This window comes from Pseudomyrmex gracilis, unplaced genomic scaffold, assembly GCF_002006095.1.
Source record: "Pseudomyrmex gracilis isolate BER0280 unplaced genomic scaffold, ASM200609v1 scaffold_187, whole genome shotgun sequence".
In the NCBI taxonomy this organism is placed as follows: Eukaryota; Metazoa; Arthropoda; class Insecta; order Hymenoptera; family Formicidae; genus Pseudomyrmex; species Pseudomyrmex gracilis.
In genome coordinates this window covers 164,428-174,757 of record NW_018020771.1, presented here as the reverse complement: position 1 = coordinate 174,757, position 10,330 = coordinate 164,428, and the positions used below count along the sequence as shown (strand labels likewise).

General features: G+C 43.9%; 1 protein-coding gene across 5 annotated transcripts in view; it reads left to right on the top strand.

Moving 5' to 3' along the window:
• LOC109858095 (protein split ends) overlaps window positions 1-10,330 on the top strand; it is a 211,619-nt gene that overhangs the window by 112,967 nt on the left and 88,322 nt on the right. Inside the window, exon 1 of one of the 5 annotated variants that reach the window (XM_020435005.1) lies at window positions 9,770-9,792. The exons of the other annotated variants lie outside the window; for them this stretch is intronic. The gene's annotated coding sequence lies outside the window, so the exon portion shown is untranslated. Of the gene's footprint in view, window positions 1-9,769; window positions 9,793-10,330 lie in introns of those variants that run through there. 5 annotated transcript variants of the gene reach the window in all.

The following is a 10,330-nucleotide window of genomic DNA, read 5'->3' as shown; positions in this document are numbered from 1 at the left end:
TAACGAAGGTTGTTATTCGTCATACGTATTTGGAATCATTCTATCGTTTGTACGATTTTTTTTTCTTTGTCTTTTTTTTTTTTTTTTTTTTTTTTTTTTCCATCGAGCACAAAGACACAAAAGTTTTATCATCATGTTAATGAATCTCTTTTTTTTCCCCCACGGGATACGCGTAGAAATTTATATATTCGACGTTCGCGAAAAGAAGATTAAAAAAAAGATCCAGACACATCGCGATAATGAAAGAGAGTATACATTTCCCGTCTCTCGACGTACCTATATAACATTACACGTGTGTGTACACGCGTATCCGGACGGACGTATGTCGTTTGACAATCTCTGGCGGCGTTTAGCGGCTAAGCCTATTACGGGCACATGTGAACGCGCAGCCTTGCCGTGCAATTTTGCGTTCATTGGGACAGGCGTGACCTATCGGCGGGCATTTACCGTACGCCACAGGCGATGCCTTTTACGTGATAAATTATTGCTTGCCGCGCTCGTTTCGCGATATATCTCGTTACGTATGGACCATCGAACCGATTTAACCTTCGCTCTCGTTCGCTCTCCCCGTTCCTCTTTTCCGCCTCGCTCTCTCTCTCGCATGTAATCATCCTTTCTCCGTGCGCCAACGACGACGAGGAGGCATTAATCGCCACGTCGAATCGTTATTATTTGCTCTCGCGCGGGAAACGTCTTCGACAGCCTCCGATAATGGCTACGTGGCGGCTTCTTCCTCCTTCCCTCTTCTATTCCCCTCTCTGATCGCGATATATTCTCGCAACCGAGAGAATCGTTGTTGAATTGAACCGTGGCACGCTAACTGTTAACGAGCCTATCGGATCCATCATCGTCCGTGCCCCGTTGTTACGTGTTCCAGGTGACACGCGTTACATCGTAAGATAGTTAATCGAACATCGTGCTCTTGACGTTACGCGCGCCCCAGCCTGAGCGTGATTAGTCGATTCTGACGTGTATCACTCATGCGTATACCTGGCTTACCTCACTGTGTCAGAGTTCGATCGGTGTATGATGATTTACGCATTACGCAACGCTTAATGTAACGTATACATTTAATTCACATTACATTTAACATACACACAAAATAATTTGCGAAATATTTATTATTTATCGCAAATTATTATATTGCAAAATCTATTTTATGTATAATTATTTGATATTTTTATCTCTCTCTCTCTCTCTCTCTCTCTCTCTCTCTCTGCAACAGTAAATGTTGTCCATAAATAACAAATTTTAACTTTATTCAATTATCGATAATGCATCGCTGATTCGATCGGACATTTCTGCTACAACACTCGCGGAAGTTTTCTCTCTCTCTCTCTGCGAATATTTCCAGATTACATCGTTAAACAGCAGTCGGGGCGGCGCGTTATTTAAATGCGAATTTGCTGGCGCATTAACTCTCGGAGGGGAAAAAAAGTGCGCCTCTAATGCGGCATTAACACTCGCAAACGCACGCAGAAGAGTGCGAGGCGGCCTGCGCGAGAGTTGCGAATCAGGCGACGCGCCTCATCGCTCCCGCGACCGAAGGCAGTTTTATCAGTGAGAAGATAGCGAACGCGACGCGTTTGAATAGATTTATTCAGCGATTCGCTCTCTCCGCATTTACAAAATGCAACAATTATTATTACTTCTTCCATTTGAGTTTATTTTGCACGATTGCGAACGTGATTTTATCCACATTTACACACAGTTGGTTTTTAAAACATTTGCGAATCCGAACTAAAGGAAGTTTTATATAAAGAATTTTTATGTTTAAAATAGAAATATTTTATATTGCTATTCGATTTGCTTTCGTTCAATATTTTACTTTTCTTTTTTGTTTCTCTAAGAAAATTTATATTTCCAAGACTGAGATATTGCAAAATTTGATTTATTTTTATCTTTACATAAAATTCACCATCTTTTATTCACAGAGTGGGAAAAAAATCCAATTACCTAATAAAAATGCGCGTGCACGATTGTCAATTGAATAAGAATTTTTCACACGCTTGGTGAAATCGGGTTGTTTCGTTCCGCGCGCGACACACAGTGAAAGCTCCGACATCAGTGCCCTCGGCGCACTCGTCGTAATAATAAATCTATCCGCGGCGCGGTTCGACCGACAGCGGGACGAAAAAGAATGGTTATCGCATTGAACGCGAAAGCAATGCCCGGCGCGTGTGATACCCCGACGGCCGCGCAGTTGTCACGTAACACATTTAATTATGGCAGTCGGGAGTAATGTGCTTACCCAAGCGATGCGAAACGTTGTCGTTTGCTCGGCGACCGCACGCGACATATTTCGTCAGCTGCCTTCCGCGCTCTGTGCACACTCATCCCTTGTTTTCACGCGATGACAGCGACACGATAGTCTGCACGATTTTGCCACACCGGCACACTAGGATCGCATAATTAGAGATGTTCAGTACTGATAACTTCATTTATTAACTCGCGAGTGTGTATATCTTGTTGAAAAAAAAAAAAAACATTTCTCACGAGCTTGTCTCTCCGCCTCTTTTTCTAAAGCAAATATTGTCAGAGAGTCTTTTTGTATTTTTGTATTGAAATACGAAGAGACTTTTTGACCAACCCAATATATTTTCTCTCTCTCTTTCTCTTTAAGTTTTATCGTACATGATATGATTTAATAAAAACTACGAGGTCTCTCACTGTGTGTGTGTGTGTATTCGCATGATTCCTGCAACTCCAAATTGATGCACTTTTGATGACCTGCGCCTTTTTATTCGCTCAATCATTCTCGGAAACGAACTTCTCGCGTACGCGTAATTGCGACGCATATCTCGCGTATAAACGTCGGACAGAAATCATTTATAACGCGGCGTTGATCGACGCCCGATCGACGTCCGCGATAAGCCCGGGCGTTTTCGTCGGTGCCGACGCACAGACGGCGTCCGATAGCGACGATAAGTGCACAACGCGCGCGCCGTGCGACCCGGTGCGGGGGTGCAGGGACGAAGCGCGGTCGGCGACGATAATGCGTCACGATAACTGAACTTCGCCCCCCTTCTGTCTGTTGTACAATGCCCGTTGGTCGGCGCGCGCGTAAACTCATTTCGTTTCATTCGTGGTGATTCGAGTGCGATACCGCCGCGCGAAGGGGGACACACACGCCGCCGTCGCGCCAAATTAAACAATTCGCGTTAATTGGAATTCAAAGGACATTAGCATGTTTGATCGTACCGCGGGAGTGTCTTTGTGACGCGCCTGGTTCGCGCTACGCGCCGAGAATAATTTGAACGGATAATTACGGGAAATAGCTCGAGGTCGCACAAGTACAGGAAAATTGAGTTAATCGTGTAGTTTTCGGTTTTGTATTATTGCGCGCGAAGAGATTCGCTTTGTGAAATTTTTATGTTACATTAATTAGCCGCAGTAGAGATAATTGATTTTAAAACAGATTTTGAAGCGCAAGGTATCAAAGTAATTAAACAAACAATACATTGTTGCAGAAATTTTCTCAAGTCCTTTCTTAATGAATGAAAATATGGCAATGAAAATATCTCATCGTGACATCGATTGACATTTAATGTACTTTTTGAAACAAGAGTCTTGAGGAAGCCGCCAGCAATGGATTTTTTGCTCGCGCGTGGTTTCTTTAATACAGAGATATTTTATTGTCATATCAATTCGCGATTGTGTTACTTCGCGAGTAACCGAGTGTATCGAAAAAAAAAGGTTTTTCCAGGTTTAGATACCACCCGAGAGTATCAATTGTTTAAAGAGGCGTGGGGTGAGGTTTTCGCACGCGTGTTTACCGATCCCCCGAGATATGGCCCTACATTCGCAAACTTTTGTCGGGACCATCGAGAAGTCTCGCACACACACCGCGCGCGGCGAGACTCGCTGCTGGAAAAAGGTGGCAGAGCCGCCTGGGACAATTCGACCCGACATATTGAAGGGGGGAATATAACATCGCTCTTGATTTATTTTTGATCGCGCAAGAACAACCGGCTGCAGAAGAGTCTGCGGTCACTCGAAACGCATTTATCTCCGATATTCAATCTCTGGGGCTCATTTATCAGCTGTCAGCGCTGGAAATCCCTTTATTGAATTTCTCTCCTCGGCTTTTCGCCGGCAAACTCGGACGCAGTATATGTATCTCTCTCCTCTCTCTCTCTCTCTTTCTTCTTTCTCTCTTTCTCTCTCTGTTCTTGGCACGACAACGCGATGTTGAGAAATTGGAGACGCAAGTTATTCTCGAGATAAATACTCAGTCGCGTTTTGTGTCAAACGCGCGTCGAGAATGTGGACCGATGTTTTATCACTGTTTGAACATTGCTAAATTAGATTTTGCTTCGTGAAATGGATGAAGACGGGATGAAACGACGACGACGACGACGATGTGGAGACAGTCTCCTCGTCTACCGATCGGGGGCATCGAAAAAAACTGCGAAAGAGAGACACAAACGCAATGAGATTTATCGACGGGACACAACGGACCATTATCGCGGGCTGGATCGAGTTTTCTTCCACATAGGCATTCGTAGTTTTCTCCCTGAAGTCATCCCGGGGACGCGAGGTGTTGACGGGGCGGAAGGGACGCGAACTTAATCCCACACAGGCGAAGGCGCCGCCGACACTCGACAAGTGTCCCTGAACGATCTGTCTTCAAAGAAACTGCTGCTTCTCTTTTTTGCTCCTCATGTGACAGAACCGTTCCCTCCCTCCACGTGTTATTTCTTTGTGGTCTTATACGACCCGATAGTGTGTCTTTTTATCGACCCCACCAAAGTGTTCTTTCCCTTCCGCCTCTTGTGCGTCGCAATTCGGGCGTTTCGTAATTTATCTAACCGTTTCGCCATTTTGCGGCTGTTTTCTCCACATAATGTACTTACGTGTCCTAATGTAATTCTGTACAAATGCGTTGGAACGTGTTCCAATTAGTTGCAAGTGCTTCTCGTGAAAACTTAATTTCGAGAAGTCAGAAGAAAAGAAACAAATTAAAATCTTTCTGTTCTTTTAATTGAAAAAAAAAAAAAATTAAAATAAGAAAATTATAACATTTTTTACATCGATGTGAGAGATATTGATTTTTTTTTTTTTTTTAATCTCTTTCTTTCTCTATTGGAAGAATCGCGAAGTATACACAGATGATGTTGCGCATATGCATACGAATGCGGCTGAGAAATGCGGCGTCGACGGGTTGACGTACAATAAGGGTTTTACGGGTTGTTTGTACACGTGCTTGGAGATTCCGCGGCGCGAGTCTTCGCGGCCCATCGACGGATTTATTTTCGTAACGTCGAACCGACCGCTTTGCGTTGTCACTGTTACACGCAGCAGCGGCGGCAGTACTGGCGCCGAAGACAGGCGTTCTCGCGATAGGTCTGCGAGAGAGAAGTGGTCCCGGGTATCATCGGATCGCGCGCGCCTAAATATAGAAATGAACAAATTATGAGGCGAGTGACTAACGCTTCTTGACTGTTCTTTCACGACCCGCGGCGTGACTTCGGTGACTCGAACGGTCCAAAGGAGCTAATAAATTAGCAACGACAGAGGCAGAAGCCTCTGTCGATTAGCGCGCGCTGCCTCTCTCCGAGATATTGCGCACACATATATACGTGTCGTAGTAAGCGTTTGCGGATTTTATCAAGAGAGAGGATATTTTTGGTTTATCGGAGATTATACATGTTGAAGAATGTTGGGAATATATTAATTTAAAATAAAATTCACTGCAATTAAATATAAATTTCAAGATTCAACTCATTTTTAATAGAGAGAAAAAAAGTAAAAAAATCAATAACGAAGAGTTATAAATTACATCACTGTTAATTGATTGTTCTCTTTTTTTTTTTTTTTTGATGTTGCAATAAAGTGACGTGTCGTATTAAAGAAACATTAGGGTGATTTGAAGGCTGTCCTTTATTTATTTATTTTTGTTTTGCGGCAAGAGAGATTATGAATATTAATATTATCTCTCTACGAACGTGCGTATATATTTGCATTATAAATTAATTGTGTTTTTACATGTCGGCGAGACACGCTAACATTTATACGCTCTCACTCATCTCAATCAGCTAATTTGTACGAATTATAATTCACAAAATTTGTTTTTTAAGCGTATCTTTTACGGGACTGAGTTTTTACATAAATGAACGTTAAAATTAACATTAGAAGTTTTAATGTTCGGAAGAGGCTCGCGCACGCGGATTTATTATCCGGCGTACATGTATATGTACGGGAGTGGTTGTTGCGCGTCTCGCATCACGGCGAAAGCGATCGCAGATTGTCAATATACATAACGGCGTGTATGAGGAAATCACGACGTTCTTTATATTAGAGAGAGCGGATTATTGCGGAGAAAAATTCTTCTTTGCCTTCCCACTCTCTCTCTCGTACGTAGATGCGGATTAGATAAATCTGAGCAGCGCGCGCGAACGTTAAGCCGCTTCGTGCTCGTAACGGATTTAACCGGCCGCTAATGGTAATGCGACAGTGACACGTATATGTCGGCTAATAAACTCATGCTCGCCGCGACGTCTGGCTCGCCGTGAAATTCAATCACATCGCGACGCTAGTTGATTTCAATGCGCGAACGCTCGGACGAGCGCGGGATACTCGGGTATTAAAACAAAAAGCCGAACGCGCTTTAGTATTCGAGGATTAATTACGTCACTCTTCGTTTATTTTGTAAAAACAAAGTAATCCACGAATCGTGACAGAGAAAGACATTTTCTGGATTTTTTTTTGTGCAAAAAAGTTAAAAGAATTAAAATTTATTTTTTGAATGAAATTGTGTTTGTGAATATACGACGCGTATTTTACTTTTTTAAAACTTAAAACTATCAATTCTTTCGATTCACTGACTCGTGAGCGTGTAGTACGTAGAAGCGTTGTGTAGAAAAACAATTTAAACAACACTGCGCGAGCATCCGCTTGTAAAAACAGTATAACACGGGATTCCACTACGTTCCCGAGGAGAGAGCGATCAACAGTGGCAACAATTTCGAGGAATCAGTGGATACACGTCTCAGCGGTTAGACGAAGAGGAGATCGCGGAGAGGAGGCAGAGACCAGAGAACAAGGAGAAGAACAGCGCGTCGTCGGCGACGGGACGAGGAGGAAGACGATCGAACGGACAGCCGGACGGTCGTCGAACAAAGGCGTTGCTATTTTCGTATGAACGTTCGTTGTGGAGAAGTCGCCGTCTCTCGTTGAGCTAAAGATAAAGGAAGAGGACAGCGAGAGGACACAAGGAGCGGAGAGAGGGACATCGGTAGCAGACGATGATGGCAGTGTCTTACCTGCACACGGATCGTCGTCGCTTGACATCGAGCGGCTCCGCGAAATTGGACCCTTAATTCGTGCCCGGCAGATGACCGGATCGACGGGCACGGGGCGGAGGGGAAAAAGAGCGGAGGAAGAGAACGATTCGGGCTTTGTCTTGTCGAGAGAACCCTCCGTTAATGAGCCATCAGTATGACATTCCTCGGCGCGGACTCTTCCGCTGCGAGATCATGCTTCGATACCCATCAATAAAGCGGTTAATGCGCGTCCGTGAGTTGAGATCTCGTCCGGGATATACGCGTGTTTCTTCGAAGCTAGAGGATAATATGAAAAATCATGTCATTTGTGACATCATGTTCTATCAATCGTTTGTTTTTTTTTTTTTTTTAATTAAGATATCGCGATGTGAAAATTAAAATAATATAAAATTTAATTTTTGACGGAGCGATGCTTTGCGTCTCGTCTCGTTCGTTTTTATGGAACTTCGACATTAAAGAGCGAATGTCGCATGCGCTCGCCCCCCTATACGAGTAACTCATAAATAGGAATAATTCTGCTGAAGCGTTGACGCCGACTTCCCGATAGCGAGTTATATCCCTTCAGACCATGCGCGCTCGTGACTGACGCGAACTTTACTGATTCGATCTGACCACGCGTCGTATTCGTGCGTGTACCGATAAGTTAACAGCGATTGTCGGACACGGAGAACGGCGGAGGAGGGTGCCGCGGTTGGGGAGGAGAAAGAGAGAGAGAGAGAGAGAGAGGCCCGAAGAAGAAAGAGAGGAGGAAAGGAAAGAAAAAAGAAAGGCGAAGAAGAAGTGGAAGAACAGAAAAGGGAGTAGCGGTCGGCGCAGTTGCATTCATTTGCTTTCCCTGCCGGCATGAGTCACACTTGAAAGGGCCTAATCTCACGCGATCACGTCGTGTCCGGTGACCTCCGGCTGCCTTGCGGTCCCCCTTGAAATCTCCCGACGACTTCCCAGACCAGACGCGGCGCGGCCCCCCTCTCTTTCGTTACACGCATTTAAATGACGCTGCTTTGCATTTTTCTTTCCCAATATTGTGTTTTTATTTGCCGGCTATCGTCGCCGCCGATCTCTTCCTGGCCCGACAGCGCCGCGTTTATTTATTCCCGAATATGTCAACCCGCCCGTCGTTTCGCGTGTCGACTCGACGAACGCGCCGACGGCGACGGGATGCATTTCTGCTTCGCATGCGGTATTTCGCAGTCGGCTCTGTGCGCGTTATCGAAGTCTCTCTTTTCACAGTTTTTTTTATTTTTTTTTTATTTTTTGCGAAACCTCACAGTTTCGTCCCGGTTGTTAGAGCGAGCTGTGAGTCAATTCGCGAAACTTTGTGATAAAATGCTGACGGTTACAAATTACATCGGGCTTAAGACGTTTCATGCGTTCATTTTTCTCTCGCTCACCGTATTACTCACAGTATTTTTACGAGAGAGAGAAAAGTTTACAACGCGCGAACGAAAATGGGAAATTGAAGAATTTATTATTACGTATGTGTGTTGGAGCGAGCGCGCGATGTTTATATTTCAACACGTAAATATCGGATAAATTCCATAAATGTAAACTGAATTATACTCCATTAAATATATTCTAGCCGTTGCGCAAATTGCCTAGGAGTTTCCGATCTCGTTTGTAACTTTGTTTACCACCGGGGAATATCGCTTCAAGCTCTTTATATACACACACACACACACACACGCATACACACACCGATAGCTAGTTGCTCGCGCCCGGAGATACCGATCCCCCGGTACGAAGTGCCGAACGGAAGTTACGTAATTAATGCTTTATGCGTTGTTTTTTCGAAACCGCCCGTTCTCTCGACCACCCTCGCGCTGCCAGACGGCGATCCAGGTGAATCGTCGATATCCGTAGTCCGAGCTTCTTCGGATCGTGCCGATTTCACGGTCGAAGATTGTTCGCTCGATACCGAGGGAATTATTGGTCTCACCAAAGCGGATCGCATTGGCGCGAGAAAGAAATCAATATGTATACTTCATAATTTTATGCGTGACTGTGTGTGTAAAATTTGTTTTCAATTTATTTTGATTATTTACTTTATTATTATTATTATTTTATTTATCTTAAATAATTTCAAAACTTGAAATGAAAAATATATTAAAACATTGGGAAAAATCAATACGTATAGAGATAGAGGTAAAATAAAATTGCAAGCGTATAATTATTGCGCCGTCCCCCCCCCCACGAGAATGTCATGAAACGCTCGTTTCTTTTTTAATTACTTCGAATGCGAATCGATCGATCGCACAAGTTGCGTTTTCTCAGCACGTATGTAATATCGCGTCCGCGCGTTTTACTCCCGGCTCTTTCATTTTATTCCCGTGTTTCGGACGATTGATTGCTTTGTATTAAATTGTTTCCTCGTTTTCTTTTGTTCCAGGTAAGAAGCGATTCGAAGCCGGCGTGTTGTGCGGTCGAACGTGTATGTAACGAAGAGAGACGCGCGCGCGCGCGCACACGACAATTCCGACGCGATTGCTTGTTTATGCCACGGGAAAAGGTAATCGCGTATAATTGCATAGCGATCGCTAAAGAGGAAATTAGCCGCTCGGTTTCAGCTGTTTTGCATTATAATGCAGTTAGTCACGACCTCGGTGAGTCTGCGGACTTTAATTATTACAAATAAACTCGAAGCTTATTTTTCTTTTTCAAAATTGTTGATGAACGATTTCTGCGAACGATTTCTTTTTTAGTTCTTTTTAAATTATTTATTAAATTCGCGCGCGCGCGCGCGAACTAATAATCGCAGAATAGCACCGATTTTGCTCTATCGTGTTTACGTCGCGTATCTTTTATGAATGAAATTTCGATTGCCTCAAGTTTTCATTATTTACGTTTTGTCATTGAGAAAAATTTCTTTTAGAAAAATTTCCATTTATTAAAACTTCGTTCGATCACGTTATTGCAACCCCGATCATGGATGGCAACAAGCAATTCTCCGTAACATCGATAAAGGATCTCGGGACACACAGATCGATTGCTAGTTACATCATCCGATACGGTCGCGTATTCGCGCCGGCAAATGTAATCGTGACGGC